Source organism: Rhamphochromis sp. 'chilingali', assembly GCF_963969265.1.
Source record: "Rhamphochromis sp. 'chilingali' genome assembly, chromosome: 19".
Classification (NCBI taxonomy): domain Eukaryota; kingdom Metazoa; phylum Chordata; class Actinopteri; order Cichliformes; family Cichlidae; genus Rhamphochromis; species Rhamphochromis sp. 'chilingali'.
In genome coordinates, this window is record NC_137946.1 from 16,512,982 (window position 1) to 16,530,895 (window position 17,914).

Sequence of the window (17,914 nt, forward strand, 5' to 3'; positions counted from 1 at the left end):
ACACAATAAACTCAAAATACTGGGTCCAACGGACCCAGAACCGTGACAGTGTCACCTTTAGAGTGGCCAAGAAACAATACCTGCAATGGCTCATTGTGTCCATAATAAGCACAATGAGCCCATCTTTTCTGAATGTTTTTGGCTGTCAGGAACAGATAATGTGCTTGTTAAATATTCATCTAATTACTATAGCTGAAGAGCCTTTCTAATGCTGTGAGGTGACATTTAAAATGCCATTCAATAAATCCTCAAGTCAAGCCTATTCCTTCTTAGTTCAGTGGGTAAAATGTGTAGTTGGAAAAGATCAGATTTTTCAGAAAAAAAGAAAAACAAAAGAAAATAAGGAGCGCACCAGTTTGTTCCAATGCCTCTGATGACCACAAAATAGAATATACAAGCTACTGGAATTGGAATGAAAATACTGCCAGAGGAGTAAAGTCACTGTTTAGAGCTTTTTTAGGATAGGTGTAATGAAAGCAGTTATGAACCCTAGGTGGAGAAGGAGAGAGGGCAAAAAAGAAGGTTTAGGGGGTAAAAGATGAGAACGCTGATGAAAAGAGAGAAGGAACAGACAAAATGATAAACAGGCAAAAGAAGGGAGACAAGAAGGGAAGGGCTCAGAAAAGTAGGATTAAAAGTTCATTAGAGATGTGGCCTCTTTAGGTTTGTGTGACATGGACCTCTTATGGCCGCAGGAAATGTGATTATTGTCTCTTGGTCAGCAAAAACAAATATAATGACACTATTGTAGCACAGGGTTGTTGTGGTGGTAATGTATGGTACCATAACATCCTAATTACCAAGTCATACTGATGTCCTTTTGTCACATTTCAAAATAATGAGTACCCTTTTCTACATCCAAGTTAGTGCTCCTGAATAGCATCTTGCCTGTGGATATACTTGTAAGTCCATGAAAGATGGTTGGAGGAGTGTTGGTGACATACGTCAGACAAATTATACCTAGAAAATAAGCATTCTTATGTATGCGAGGCTGCTTCTTTTAGACTTTTATGTTTTTTACTTTAAACTGCTTGTATGTTTTGGGAAAGATCATTAGAATGAAAATACATTCTTTCAGAGCTTTAATGAAATGATGGCAAGAAGGTAAACTTCTCCCATCCATAAGAAACTACTGCATCATTCTGTTCTTTAGCAGTGTGCCCATTTGAAAAGAAATGTGGTTATTGTATGTGGTGCAAAAAAACCCCTCAGAAATATGGTCTCTAACCAGGTATTTACTATGGATGGCATTACCCTGGCCTCCAGTAACACTATGAGGAAATTTGGAGTCATTTATAACTAGGATATGCCCTTCAGCATGCACATTAAACAGATATCACAAAAATGAGAAATGTCTAAGCGTGGATGCTAAAACATAGTTCAGGGGTTTATTACTTCTAGGCTGGACTTTTGTGTTCCTGATTATCAGGTTGTTCTCAAAGGTACTTGAAAGACCTTTAGTTGATCCAAAGCATCAGAGTAAATGATAAATGGATTGCTAATTAAATAACGCTTTCCTACTTTTAACTGAACACTCAAAGCCTTCTTATACAACCTCATTCACACCCATTCATGCAAGCACTTTTCCTATGCAACTGGTTTCTATTTAACACACTCCAATGGATGCACTGAAGGGCCACTTGGGGTTAGCATCTCGCCCAAGGATATTTGGCATGCTGACTGGAATCAAACCACCAACCTTCCAATTAGTAGGTGACCTGCTCTACCTCCTGAGCCACAGCCAACCCAGTACAGACAGGAAATAGAAAGAGAGATCATATCTTTTGCACATTAGCTTCTCTAATCCAGATTTTGCTTATGTGAATGGGTGAATGAGGCAAGTTGTGTAAAGCACTTTGAGTGCTCAGTTGACTTCCCATGCATTTATGTGCCAAAACGGCATTATTGGCATGCAGTATTGCTATCTGTTATCTCCCCCATAGTTTGTGTTCTATTTCTCTCTCTATCTGCCCCACCCACCTCAATTAGTGAAGTCAGATGACTGCCACTACCTGAGACTGATTCCGGTCAAAATATTTCCCTGTTAAAAATGAGTTCTTGCTTCCCAAAATCACATGTGCTTGTCCAAAGGAGATCGTCTGATTGTTTGGGCTTTCTTTTATTATTGGGGCGATCGTGGCTCAACAGTTGGCAGTTCGTCTTGTAATCGGAAGGTTGCCGGTTTGAGCCCCGGCTCCGACAGTCTCGGTCGTTGTGTCCTTGGGCAAGACACTTCACTTGTTGCTGCTGGTGGTGGTCAGAGGGCCCAGTGGCGCCAGTGTCCGGCAGACTCGCATCTGTCAGTGCGCCCCAGGGCAGCTGTGGCTACAATGTAGCTGCCATCACCAGTGTGTGAATGGGTGGATGACATTCAATTATTTGCTTTCAGATACAAGGGGAAATGTGGAACCTGTGATCCAGCTTCTCAGAGGTATATGTGGCCTACTGACAATAAAAGAATGCAAGAAATACATTTCCTATGTTCCGTTTGTTTGTTTGTTTTTTCAATGCCATGAAGAAAAAATCTAATGTGATAAAGTGACAGCAGATGAAAGACAAAGTATAAATACTGACTTTAAGAGTGAACGTGATTCTACTAATGTTTCTGCTAATGTGAACAAATGCTGGACCTGTTGGGTCATTTTTGGGTTAAGTCATTCTTTCAGCAGCTAATGGGCTGTTATAAGTACTGCACCACCCAGTGGCTCAGAGTGGCCCCAGGCTTATAGAATGGAGCAGTTCTGCTTTGTGATCACAGTGTTTTCTCTCTGATAAACTCTCATACTGGCGAACAATTCTAGATTATTAAAAGTTGGGAAATAAAAATATCCAATTTGCATTCTTCCCAGTCTTCTTTAAGCCACTGCAGTACCTTTTAGGCACTGACATTTCTAACTGTGAATTATTGCAATTTTAGGTCATGTGCTGTTGCTTCCATTAGCTGGGTTCATCTACATACCGTTAATAAATTTCCTTCCTCTCTGCACTATGACTTCTTGAAAATTTGACATTTAATGATAATTCATTTTTTATGAATGCAGAAGATCTGAAATTGTTAACTGCATGTTAACAGTTTGGTATATATAAAAACATATATGGGAACAAGTCGGAGCATATTAACATTAAGTAAAAGTTTGCGAATTTATGAACATGCACAGGCTTGTATGATAAACACAGAGAGACACACTCAGATATTCACACACTAACACTTATATCAACATGAATACTTGCCACTCATTCTCAAATGCTCAGTGATTTTAAATTAATTCCTCGGTTCCCCGGAAGCCCCTTTTCTTTTCTTCCCATTCTTTTCATCGATGGAATGTTATCTGGCACAGTAAAGTCATCCGTAAAGATGGATGGCTAACAATTGATGTGCCAATCTTGGCTAGGCAGCAGTCCTTCATCCAATTATGTTGGAAATACAAACATGATCACAACAACAAAGGCAGGATTATGGACACTATAAAGAAGAGAGAAAGAAGAGGAGGAAAACAAGTGGTCAGGGTAAAACCGACAAAAGAAGATAAACGATGACAACCCTGGAATGTGGAAGACTTGATGATATCAATAGTGGTGTGTGGATTTTACTTAGATAGAGAAACAAATACAAATACGGCAACTACATGTAGCCTCTTGTTATGGCGCCATTGAGTGAGGATTAGTAAAAGGTAAGCTTGATTTGACTTCATGTATGTGACAAAGGAAATATCAGTACAAAGACCCACATACAGATCCCACACAAACACAGCCGTTCTTTTGTGGTGTTGAACAGCACAGGCAGGATCAGAAGCACAGGCTGTCAGTGGAATTTTGTTTACTCAGAACTCCTAAAAGTAATCTTTGATCAGCCATATGAACATCATCTGACTTGTGTATAAAGCTTTATGCTATACCAAAGACCTATTTAATAATTCTGGTTTCTGTCAGATGCTCAAAGAAAACAATTTTACAAAAACTCAGTTGTGTTTAAATAAAACAATCAAAAGAAGAAAAAAGAACTTCCAAAGGGTGGTTAATGTTTAAAATGTTTGTCTTGAGTGTTTAGGGTTTTTTTTTTTCTAATAATACTTTTAATTAATATTTGGCCATCCATCCAATAACTCAACCACTGAACATCCTGGTCTGTTCTGGACTGGCAACCTGTCCAAGGTAGCCAGTATCATGGAGCACCATGAAGTTTGAAGTTTAATGCAGTTAATTAAATGAAGGTAACTAATTTGCATGACAGAATTAATGCTTACTTACTCATTAAGGCTTTTTTTTTGTTAGTTAGTTGTTGTTGTTTTGTTTTTTTGTGATTTTTTAAAAATATATTTTTTTAAAATGTTGGTCCACAAAACAAACAGGGAAAGAGCATTTTCCTTCATGCTTCCTCTATACCAGTGCTAAATTAGGTTATATGTCTGAGAAATCTTCTGTTTTTTTTTTTTTTTTTACATTTGTTAAATAATCAATGCCCTTTGGATTTGTGATAGAAATGCTAAAATATTGATTTTGCATTTGACATTCTATGATGCAATTACACCCTTCCCAGGACTAAAATGTAGGGATGTAGCATGTGATGTCTAGTGGCTTCACAGAGGTTTTATGTAGCGGGGGGGGGGGGGGGGGGGGGGGGGGGGGAATAAAAAAATGCTGACGTAATGTCTGATGACCAGCTCCACAAATAGGCATCCAGCCAGACAGTTAAAGATGATATGTGGCAAGATCAACCTCTTTTAAAGAGTTTGCACTGGCTCAGTCTGCAGTTCCACTGCTCAGATCTGTGAATGTCAGTAGGAGCAGACTACTTGCACTTGTGAGTTTGTGTATATGTGTGAATAAAGTCTTCAGTAGTATTTATTATATTTCCTGATATGCATAATGTTAAACTGGAGCTTGCAAAGGCTTTTCTTGATATGACCCACAATCCAAAGCATCCTGTGTGCCTAAAGGTTGTGAGGTTTTGTCACCAGGTATTTCAGGTAGCGGTTATTTTTTTAAAATCTAAATTTAAATAACAACACTCTGTGTGGCCCTTAAGTCTACCATCTTCTTTGTTTTTCTGATACTAAGAGCTTTTGTAAAGCTGAATTCTATTGGTATCACATTGATGATTTCAGGCTTGTCTACTTGGTTAAATTTCCATAAAGACTTATAGATATTTATATATAATAGGTACTAGTAGTAGTAGTGGTTCTGTTGGCTTCATCGGATGATGGCCTCCAGGTCACACTGGAACGGTTTGCAGCCGAGTGTGAAGCAGCAGGAATGAGGATCAGCACCTCCAAATCTGAGGCCATGGTTCTCAGCCGGAAAAGGGTGGAGTGCCCACTCCGGGTTGGGGATGAGTTCCTGCCCCAGGTGGAGGAGTTCAAGTATCTCGGGGTCTTGTTCGCGAGTAATGGGAGAAGGGAGCCGGAGATTGACAGACGGATTGGTGCTGCGGCCGCAATGATATATTATAATACCCTCACCTATGGCCACGAGCTTTGGGTAGTGTAGTGACCGAAAGAACGAAATCGCAGATACAAGCAGCGGAAGTGAGCTTCCTCCGAAGGGTGGCTGGCCTCTCCTTTAGAGATAGGGTGAGAAGTTCAGCCATCCGGGAGGGGCTCAGAGTAGAGCTGCTGCTCCTCCACATCGAAAGGAGTCAGCTGAGGTGGTTCGGGCATCTGACAAGGATGCCTCCTGGGCGCCTCCTGTGTGAGGTGTTCCGGGCTTGTCCCAACGGGAGGAGGCCCCGGGGCAGACCCAGGACACGCTGGAGAGATTATATCTCACATATTCTATATTTGTCAGTATGAAAGGAGACACATGTTAACAATTTATGAATAAATATCAGACAAAAATATTATTGAGATCTGTATATTGTAATGTACCTTTGAAGACAACATATATCTTCATATCAAGATAATTTAAAATAACATAAAATAATACAATTCAACCAAGTTCTTTTAAAGAAACCTTATAAGGTAAAAATACCTTTATAAATGTATTTAGTGCATATCAATCCTTATTACTTGTTTCATTCTCCTTGTGTCCAACAGGATCCTGAGATGGAAAAACTATACCAACTCTATACTGCCAAAATTATTCACTTACTCTTTCAAATCATTAAATTCAAGTGTTCCTATCACTTTCATGGCCACATGTGTATAAAGTCAGCACCCAGGCATATGGACTGCTTGTACAAACAAAACTGAGTGGAAAAGTAACTCTGCAAGTGGGGTGTAAGAAAAGGGTTAAACACAAACAAAAAACCAAACTACAGGATACACAACACTGACAACGATTTCAGAACAATCAGCCTTAAATTGTGCACAAAGTCATTGGCAGATATTTTTAATAATAATTAGGTGATTAATTTATAATACTTATTTAAATCCCTGTACAGTCTATGTGTCCTGGGCTACATTGTTGTTTGCATCCATACCTGTCTGTCTGCACTGCTCTGCAATGAAGCTATTAAATCTTGACAAACATTAAATGAACTGCATATTGTAAAACATGCATTAGTAGGTATGTGCTGACGTTTAAATAAGGGCAGAAAACCTGAAGAAAATTACAATCCAAATACATTACCTTGTGTCCAGTGTTAAAAAGAAAGACTCAATTCAGCCAGGTTAGTGGTTTTATTTTGACCTGGTTTCGACACGTTTACTATGATTAAATAGCTACTATGTTGTTTTGTTTTTTGCTCAAAAATTAGAAGTCTGCTGCACTAGGGTGAAGGCATTAGAATTTTGGAAAGATCACCAAAAGTCCTCCTGCATTTCAATTAGGTCCGGATCATTAATGAGTCATCTGAAACGGCACACTCTGAATGAACAACTCCTTTTTAAAATGTGGCGTATGCTGCCTCTGAGGCCAGTCTGCTAATAGAAAAGTTAATTACATCAGAAGCATTCATGTTAATGTATGTACTTTGACAGAAGCAATATAATAAAAGGTTAGAGGAGTGTGTTCCAGTCCCCTGATACCAGACACATTTAATTGCTTTGTCTTGGTTTTCACAATCAGTCATCTTGACAATGTTGTAAAATACAGTTTCATATTAATCACAGATGGCTTGTAATTTTGATAAACTTCATATTATGATTTAACTAGGTTTTTTTTTTTTAAATAATATTGAATGTATAAGCATTTACTGATATTAAGGCTTCAGTCAGTGACCTGCAGGCCTAAAATGTGAAGTTCAGTTGAAAGAGACATCACACAGAGCAAGAAATGATGACATCCCTTACGTTTCTCAAACAAGGGAATGGTGGATGGTGCAATGTAGTAATGCTATGCTAGAAAATGAGTGTGGAGGATGCACCATATGCAGTGTGCTATGCATTTTATATAATCACTAAGTTTTGTATTATTATAAAAGTTATGTTGCATTGTGAGATATCGCATATTTACAACCATCTGCAAAGTTCTCAAACAGATTTTCTTTACGTCTCCTTAATGTAATTCAGAGAGATACTGTGAAGCAATGACTAATTGGTACTGTACATTTTTAGAGTGGTATATTTCAACACGCAGTTTAGCTGTTTAATATTCTGAATTTTACTTTTAAATCAACCATAAGGAACTAAAGGAGCATCCATGCAGGGATGATTCACTTGTCATGCATGTCTTTGCTGCTGACAGTCAGTCGCTTGTGGACATTCCAGGCTGTGATTGCCTGGGTAAGGCATTCCTGGCGTGCACTGGTATATGCTACAGTCACCCACATCAAAGTTGGGAAAAGTTGGGTTGGAGTCTTCCAAACATCTGTTCAGTTTCTCTCCTCTTGTCATCCCCCCAAAACTCCATTCCACGGAGACTGTGTCTGCTCCTAGGCCATCAATAAACAAATTTAAAATCAGTTAACAAATTCACAAGGAAAGAATATAATACCCTCAACTGGAAAAAAAAAAAAAAAAAAAAAAATATATACACACACACACACACACACACACACACACACACACACACACATAAGATGTGCTATACAAATAAAGCTGACTTGACCTGACTTGAACTTAATGGTATTTTATGGAGCCCCGCAGGGGACATGGGAGAAAAAAAAATTAGGGAGAAAAAAAAAATTAGGGAGAAAAAAAAAAATTAGGGAGAAAAAAAAAAATTAAGACGGACTTTTGCGAGATCTCGCAAAAGTATTGCGAGATCTCGCAAAAGTTTTAGCCGCATTCTTCGGAGGCCGCCAGCCTCGCAAAACTCCAACAATGGCGGCAGCTACTTAGTTGTAATATTACTCTTTCTGGGTCACAAAATACACTTTTAAGATATTTTGAGGCGTGAATGTAGTTGTGTAAACGTCAGATACCTGCTCGGTTTACAACACATCACATATCTGCAAAAGTGCTCCGACGTTTTTGGAGATCTGACACCCACTAGCTCGAAGCTAACGGGAGGTCGAGACCTACTACAGCCGGGAGGAACACCGCTTTCCCGGCACATCGTGCCTCGACCTCCCGGTCGGCTTCGAGCTGGCGGCCTCCGAAGAATGCGGCTAAGTCCGTCTTAATTTTTTTTTTTCTCCCTAATTTTTTTTTTCTCCCTAATTTTTTTTTCTCCCATGTCCCCTGCGGGGCTCCGTAGTATTTCCCACAAATTCTCCTTTATTTGACCAATTTATTTTTATTAAAATAAATTGTGCAGAAAATGGACAATAAATTTCATCATACTTTCTAAAAAAATGCTGTAAGTTTAAGAAAGTGATTCCATCGCCTTTTCAATGCTGTGTGCTACAATGCAGAACAGCTACTTAAATTCAGTTCCCACAAAGGTCAATTGTCTTCAATGTTACATCCTCACTAGCTAGAATCCTGGATACTATGCCTCAACTTAAAAAGAAGACAACAAATCAGAAATGCCATGGTATAACCCTCAAGCAGCCAACTTAAAGCAGATAACTCTTAACGCTTATTTAGAATATGCCTGTTTGGTCTGGAAAAAGAGCTTGTTACTGTATAATAAAATAATAAAATAGCCCTCCATTAAGGTAGGACATCCTGCATCACTGATAAAGGAAAACAGGAACAACCTCAGGTTTCTTTTCAGCGGTGTAACCAGACTGACAGATTCCTTTAACCTTAACTAGCTATGACTTTACACAGAATTTCTTTACAAATAAATTTTTAAACCATCTGAGAAAAAAATATTCACAGCTGTAGCACAGATGTGCCATTAAGTATTAAGAATTAAAATAACTGCTGATATTTATTTTCTGGACTCTTTCTGCCCTATTGATATCTCTGAATTAGTTTCAATAATGTCATCCTCTAAACCATCAATGTGTCTTTTAGAGCTCATTCCTACAAGACTGCTCAAGTTTCACTCTCTCCATAACACACACACACACACACACACACCTACACACACACACACGCGCGCACACACACAGACATCCAGACAAACACCAACAAATAGTCTCAAAAAAAAAGAAAAGGAACAAATATATTTTCAAAGTCTTTATTTCCCAAGTGGGCCATATAAAAGATTGGCAACTTTTATTTTGTTACAGTTATGCCATCTGCCATTCAAAATCCATTGATTTATGTCCAAGTAAAATTACAAAGATTCAAATCCCCATGTAAACATTCCAAATCTTGAGCCTTTGAAATTAGCAAAAATATAACTTGGTCTCATCTTGATTCATACTTCATTTCAAAAGAAGTAAAGAAAGGAGAAAAGAAAGACAAATCCTTGAAGAATAGTTTAATATTCCACTGCACACTCTCTGCTTTTTTATTAACAAAACCTGTAGTAATGCAGACTGAAATTGTTGTTAAGACAGCCTTAATTTGTATTAAATTATGATTGTCATCGTTTGTCTTATGAATATTATTGCAACGGCTGGAGTCACACAAAGAACACGCACACACCATAATAAGTGTAATGAGTGCTGAAGCAATGCTACTTTTCTTAAGCTTCATTCTTTGAAACAAACTTTGAGTTACAGATACAGTCAGGTCCATAAATATTTGGACAGAAATAAATATACTTTTTAAAAAAATTTGTTCTGTACATTAATGCAATGAATTCGAAATGAAACAACTCAGATGGAGTTGAAGTGCAGACTTTAATTCAGTGGGTTTAACAAAAAGATTGAATCAAAATGTGAGGAGAATATTCCACTTCATTGCTTGTATGTCTTGGGTCATTGTCCATCTGTGTTATGAAATGCCACCATATCAATTTGACTGCATTTAGCTGGATTTGAGTAAACAGTATTTCTCTGAACACCTCAGAAGTCATTCAACTGCTTTTGTTCTGTCCTGTGCCACATCATTAATAAACTCTAGTGTCCCAGTGCCACTGGCAGCCATGCACACCCACATTGCCTCAGCAGTGTTTTACAGATGATGTTGTATGCCTTGGATAACCTTCTCCATACTTTTTTCTTTGCATCATTGTGGTAGAGGTTGATCTCGGTTTCATCTGTCCAAAGAATATTTTTAGTTATTCTATAATATATTCTATATATATCTATAGTATAAGTATGAATTATTACTTAATTGTGATATAACTGTGATTATTTATGCACCCCTGGTTTGAGCTGCACAATAGTGTGAGAGTGTGTTGAGGTGATCTGCATGTATGAGTTGGTGATTTTCTGGATGCATTCATTCCCCATTCACCTCCTGAAAAGCGTTGTTCACTTGGTTGGCTGTTGTGAAGAGGTTTCTCATCACCATGGAAACGATTCTGCGATCATCCACCACTGTTGTCTTCTGTGGACACTCAGGTCTCCTTTGACCACACGGTGTCTATTCACAAATGTCCAATTACTTGTGGTCCCTTTAAAAAGAAGGTGGCACATGCTAAGGAGCTGAAACTCCTAAACCCTTCATCCAATTTGAATGTGGATACCCTCAAGTTGAGTCTACACATTATAAGCATGCGCAATTGGAATACGTTTCAGTAAATGGGCAAAACAAAACAAAATTAAAAACAAAACTGGTTTCAGTGTTCAAATACATATGAACCTTACATAAAATACGTTTTTTTTCTCATGCTCTGTCACTTTAGTATAAAGTAGAAATATATAATATAGTTGAAATATTTCTTTTATATCTTTTAAGAAGAATTTTACACTCAATGTAACACACGCAATAAAATGCAATTGAGTTAAATTTTTATACACACAAGAATATGTGTTTTGTTTTGTTTTTTCAATTAGGTGCCAGTATTTTTGTCCAAAGCCTTGTAAAATATGAGGTAGAGTTGATTTGTGGGTTGTCAGTGTGTTTTGAAAAGAAACATGTTGATATGAAATGTGCGTAAACAGCATTCAAAAACAAAGATGAAAGAACTCAAACTGGAAGATGAGAGATTGTGCAGCTGCAGGCGGAGCAGAGAGAAGTCCCTGACCACGGCACCACCACCCAGAGATATTCTGGGATTGAGGCATGAACTTCAAAGAGGTGTGGCCCCTAGCTTATAGTACTTGAGCTTGCTTAAAAGCACCGGTGATGCCATAGGTGTGAGAGGGAGCAATGCTCACAAACAACCTTCTGAAAAATACCTCTGAATCAATTCCATAGCAGTTGGATTATGGTTAATCAATTTTTCCTCAATTCTAATACAGCAAAAAGTGTCACAGAAATTAGACACCTCTAACAACATTAAAAACACCACTATTGTGTAGGTGTGTTTTGTGCTGCCATAACTGTGAGTTCTGTAGAGTGTGAGGTTAGACATCAGTGGATCATGCCTTTTTGGTGGATCCGGTGAGAGGTTCACTTAAATTGGGATCTTGGGCATTTAGATCCAAGGTCAGTGACCTCAAGCCATTCTTGAACCGTACGATGTTCCCAAGGTTGTGCTGTAATGAGACAGACATTGGTATTCATTTCACCTGTTGGTGGTGTCAAAGCTGTGAACTAGCATTTTAATTCATGTTGTTTTGTACGGTAACACCAAAAATCATCCAGCCTACAATGAAACAAGCATCACATTTATCATCAATTATGTCAATTGTCAATTTGCCCCAGGAGCTTCTACTTCTTTGGCTGAATAATGAGCGGGGGGGGGAGCAGAAAAAGCAGGTTTCCAAAAAAAAAAATCTAGGGTAATTACTAGGTAGTAGATATGGTGTGCTATTTTTTGTTAATACCATATGCTTGTTATGGTCATTTTGGCAAAAAAGAATTACCCTGAAAAAATGTTTCAGCGCCTTGGAGTGAGACACAGAACAGACTGGGTTTGGTTGTTTTGGCACCTTAAGGAGTGGAAACTAAAGGGACACTTTACCAATACTGTTAAGTAGACACATACTTAGTCACAGGCAGAGAGACAGAAAACATCTGAATGTTTCAGCACCTTGGAGAGAAACGGGAGCTGGCAGTGGCAATACAGGGATCAAATAACACCACATTGTGCTGCATGACTGGTACTGAGGCAACATTTTGTTTGATTCTCACTATTTGCTCTACACTGTCGTTTTTCATAGCATCATAGTAGAGTATTGGTGTTAAATGCAAATTTTTAAAAGCTAGACCTAAAGATTAGATTATTAAGGTCATGAGATTTCTAGACAGGCATTAAATCCTTTGCAGATAAATTGTTTACTTTTTTCAACTTTTTTTAAAATCATAGCCAGCCGTGAGATAAAATCTTTTTTTTTTGTGAATTAACAGCTTGGTATGTCTAATTTAATACATGCATATTAAAATGCATTTATAATTGTATTCTCTCATTGTTTAATGCTGTAACAAACTTTAAAAAATATAGCAGCAAAATATCAAACTTATCCACTATTATATCACTGTCAAGATACGGCAATAAAAATGTGCAGCTTAAGCTTAATGTGTGACATATAAGCTTAAGCTGACCCCTTCCTACGCCTTTTATGTTAGTATAGAACAGCCCTGTCAGTGGTATTAGGCTGGGCTGTGCACCCAGCAGAAAGCCTTCACTGCTCAGCAGAGAGAAAGAGAGGAGGACAGATGGATGGGTACAGTGGACAGATAGAGGGACATAAACCAGATTAATCATCTCATCATGTGTGATTAATTTGGAACTCAGCACCGTTGGCAGAGTAACACTATGAACCAGACCTCCCACTGTCAGGTCAATATGTTTACACTGATGGATTTGCTCTCATACATGTGCACATTCAAACACACAGTACACAAACAACAAAGAGAGGAAATCCTTGTTTGTTGGTTTGTTATTGATGAAGGAAGATGGTGTTCCCATACCAAATGATCAGAATTATTTTACGCACTGAATTTTATTGATCCAAAACATTTCGGGAGGATTTTAAACTATCCGCACTTGTTTATCTTCACACAAGTCTTTATCAGTTTATTATAGATAGATAGATAGATAGATAGATAGATAGATAGATAGATAGATAGATAGATAGATAGATAGATAGATAGATAGATTATATAAATTTGAAATTACATTAGAAACAAAACTATAAATGCTGTGTTTATCTCAGGTAAATTGAAGGTTTTACATCCTGTTGAAGTTGGATTTGCATGCTGCTGGCACCAAAATGCATGTGTATATTTTAAAAAGTTTACTTGTATGAAGGACAGCACATCAGTAGAATGCCTTTCACAGCAGAGTGATGACCAGCTCGGTATCTAATGGCTCCTCTCAAAGAGTACTTCAATAGGCCCATTCTTTGTCTGGCAGGAATCAAAATTCACAAGGGAGGAATACAGAGGAAAACAATGGCGTGTCACCTCATGGCTGCAGAATGAAAAAAAGGGAGATGCTTTATGTTGCTTTCGTTTTCAAACACGCAGGTGTTCTGGCAAACAGCTCAAAGTGGGGGTGTACGTGTGTGCGTGCGCATGTGTGTGTGTGTGTGTGTTTGTGCTTATCTTCTCACCTTTACTGTCCCCCTTTGCACTGCCCTTGATCATTGAAACGTACTGCGTCATCAAAAAACAGACACATCAAAACACAGGGTGTTTGCAAAGTTGTGAGAAATGCTCTCTGGGGAGCTGGTGACTTTTGCGTTGCTCAGGGTCCTGTGGAAAAAAAGGCAGAGAGATGGCAGGAGTGCTCCACTGTCAGTCTCAAGGATATAAAGGGAAGGGTTTATCACAGGAACTCACTTTTCCATGGCCATTCACATGTGTGCACTTAAGTCATTTTGTGGCTACAGTATACAGTAGCTATTAGGTCAGCAACACTGGGAAGTCAGTATATAAATACAATTTCCTGCAATTAGGTTATTGCATCTTTGCTTCTAATTTCAAAGTTTATAATTATACTAATCATTAATCTTTATTCGAGAGAAGAGCTTAAAATGGAGTTAATATATTTTAGAAAAAGGCTTTTTTTCTGGAGCAGGACCCCTACTCTCCTCATTTGCACATGCATAGCTCACAGCATTACGATTTACATGTTAAAGCTTCTCTTTGGCCTAGGGACCGGGGGTGAACTGCCAAGTTTTACAGGTTTGTAAAACGCCATTACTCCCAATGTCATTTCAGTACTTGGCAGTTCCTGGAAGTTTTCTATGCTGCCTCAAAATTCCTGTGAACAGTCATTAACCTGCACTTCCTGAGAAATTTAAAGAGCTGCTTACTGACAAAAATCCTACTTTTAATTGTATACAATGAAATAAGCATGCAAGTTCGCACGCTACTAAAGAATAGCTTTTCTTCCAGTAATTTGATTTTAACTGCTAATTTACATGAATGCTTCTCTTTTATAAACCTTCTTATGAATCTTTGTTTTTTACTAACACAGGCGTTTTGTGAGCTTTTACTGCAGCATGTCAAAAAGGCACAGTGTGCTAAATTGATTACTTTAGATGAAAGAAGTAAAGACACAATGATTTCTTGATTGGATGCATAGTATTCTAACGCTGACTGTGACTTCTTGGCTGGGCTGTATAGCAGAATAGCATCATTTTTGATAAATATAGTTGACAGTAGTGGTTAATTCTTTTTTCTTTGTTGCAATAATATGGTAATAATAGTCTCCTGCTACACAGCTGACATTAAAATTGGGATTGAGTTTGCATAGATTGCTATCATTCAGAATGAAGAATTGTAAGGAAATTGTGGCTTATTAAGGAGCATAAAGGACAAATAGAGTTCATTTGTCAACAAGAATTCTATTTCCTCAAAAAAAAAAAAAAGTATTAACACACTAGATTTAAAAAAACAACCCCAAAACAAACTCTTGTCAATGCATGTGTAGCTTTTGTTTGACTTGAGCACACAGAGCCTGTGCTTTTTTCTTCTTTTACTCAGTTTGATTGAGTTCACTGGTTTGCATGTTCATGGATACATCAAAATAAAATCGGATGGATATCCACCACAATTATATCTACTTTGTAATTAATGAATTACTGCCTATACCTGCTTTCTGATTTTTAGCTTTAATGAACCAGTCTCACATCTGTTGCCACATCTGTTATAGGAAAACTTACCAATTCAGATAAGGATTTTCTTTAGTGAATGGTCTTTTGACTTCTCAGTCCCCATTCCTACACTAACATAGACTTTATGCATTTATGTGTTCACGTGGCTTATATACCATTGAAAGCTATAAAGTTTGCAAACATTCATAAAGTCATCTTGACATTATAAATCCCACATTCTTCTAAGAGGTTGAACTGCAAATACGTATAATGCAAAACCAAACATATAATGTAACTGGAACATTATGCTCGATTTGTCTTGGCGTAAAAAGCCATTTTGATCAGTTTCTGTGCTTTTGGTTTCCATAAAGCATTTCGTTTAGGTGTAGTTGTTGTACTGTAATGTATTGCATTGATAATAATGACATATAATTTGACCTAGAATGATGGAAATAAACCAGGTAACCTCCTACCACCTGAAGTGACTGCAGCCCTCATCATTTGACCTGAACCAGTGGTTGTTAGCCCAACAGAACAAAACACAGTTTTAACAGTGAAAACCTGTGAAATAACAATAATATAGCATGGGACATTGTAATTTAATATTATTTTTCATGGCTTGCTTTTTCTTTCACATCTAATATGGTGTTACATTCAAATGTTTTTATGAGGAATTTGTTTTAGCCTTTATCTCAGTTTCAATACAGCAATAACATTTTAGAGAAGTGTTCATAACTTGATTCAACTCAGTTCAAGTCTAAATCATACAAAATAATTTGAACATCATTCGTACACATAATTATTTTATGTGTATTAGAGGTAGCTAAATGTCAGTATCTTGATCATATGACCCTATATGCAGCCAGTTGTATTCAATAAAACACATTTCACCGTTTCAAAACATGCATATAATTGATCAGATATGATTTTGTAAGCATCTATACCTTCACGTCTGTTTGACTGATAGAAATTTCCAATTATTTATTACTTTTTTATGTTAAGAGACTTTGTAAATGGCACATAAAGACTTCATTATAACATGTACATTCTCTAACCACAGTTATCAGGGCTTTCAAGCAAAGCTACAAAGAAAAAGAAGAAAGAGGCGTTTCAGTGAAGGTAAACCTTTTTTCAGAGCTTTTGTAATTTCCATGTCAATAGTGTGCCTCTTAGCAAGGTGAGCCATCATAAAAAGTAAAGAGGTCTAGAGTGCTTCAAGGTTGGCACTGAATTGGAACATATATTGCAGCATTTTAAAACTGACTTGCATAAATATTTCAACTCTTTTGATGCTCTAAACAGTGAGTTCAGCTTCTTCATAGCTAAAAAGCACTTTTTTACTTTTTTTCTGCACAGGGAGTCATCAGATCAGACTGAAAGTAGTATAGTATGCAACAGTAGACTGTGGCGCGTCACTGACGTGAGAGGTTGCTACTTTATGAGATGCAAATAAGGATTTCAGGACAATCATTTTTAAATGTGATTCTGGTTTTTATTTCAGGGTCTGCTTAGGTCCAAGTGAAACAAGTTTTAACATCACAGCGTGACCACGTGGTACCATGTAGACATCTGTGTGCCCTCTGCAGCCACGACTCTATAGGGGTACCAACAGTGCATGCTAACTGGGAAATTGTTTAAAAACAGCAGCTACTTCTATGTGCTCACCACAGACTTGTTTGCTGTTGTTCTTACTATCTTGCAGCAACTGTGACCACATAATTTCCTCGGGGTTTAATAACATCTTCTGATTCTAGTTCCGTGCGCATGGCTACACAAATCTTCAAGAACCTTGAACTGGTAATAGCTCAGATCAGAAGAGCAAAAATTGCACTGATTTTTTTTTTTTGCCTAGAATTTCAGTTGCTTTAAAAAAATCTGTTAATTTGATAAAACAAAGCGTTATATGAAATATGAATTCAACATATGTGGGCAGGAAGAGAGTAAATTGCATTGAAATACAGTTACAACAAATTCCATAAACATGACCACATTGGTCTGTATGGAACAATAACTGATGGATACAGTCTGAACTAGAGCAAACTTTAAGGCTATGTTGGGTGTGACATCCCTAATCAGGAGTGTGTTGTGAATATTCCACTCAGTGTGGAGTTTTTATTAATTCATTACAAGCTGTGAGACCCGACTGGCAAGCAAATGTCTGCACTGTATTTGGAGATGCCACTGATTGAGATGAACTTATTACACCCATCAGAAATATATATATAAAAAAGACTAATTATAGTTTAAACATTTATCCTTTAAATACTTTTGAATTCAGAGGGGAAAAAATGACAAAGGAGAAAAAAGGATTGGGATGGCCCTGTCATTAATATTGCATGCTGCTTTCCCTGTCATTTATTATAAACACTACTTCTGGAAGATTGTGTGTTATAGCAAATGCAGCACAGCAAAGGAAATTTGAAAAGACCATTAGAACAAGTGATACAAAACTGGGCTTTCCAAATATAATCTTGTAGCAGAGATTTTGGTTTCTGTGTGGCCATATTGACTGCACATGTGCGCATTTGTATGGGTTCATGTGTGGAAGTGGGACTGATCTGAGGATTCAGAGGGCAACTGAAACAGAAAGCGATGGCA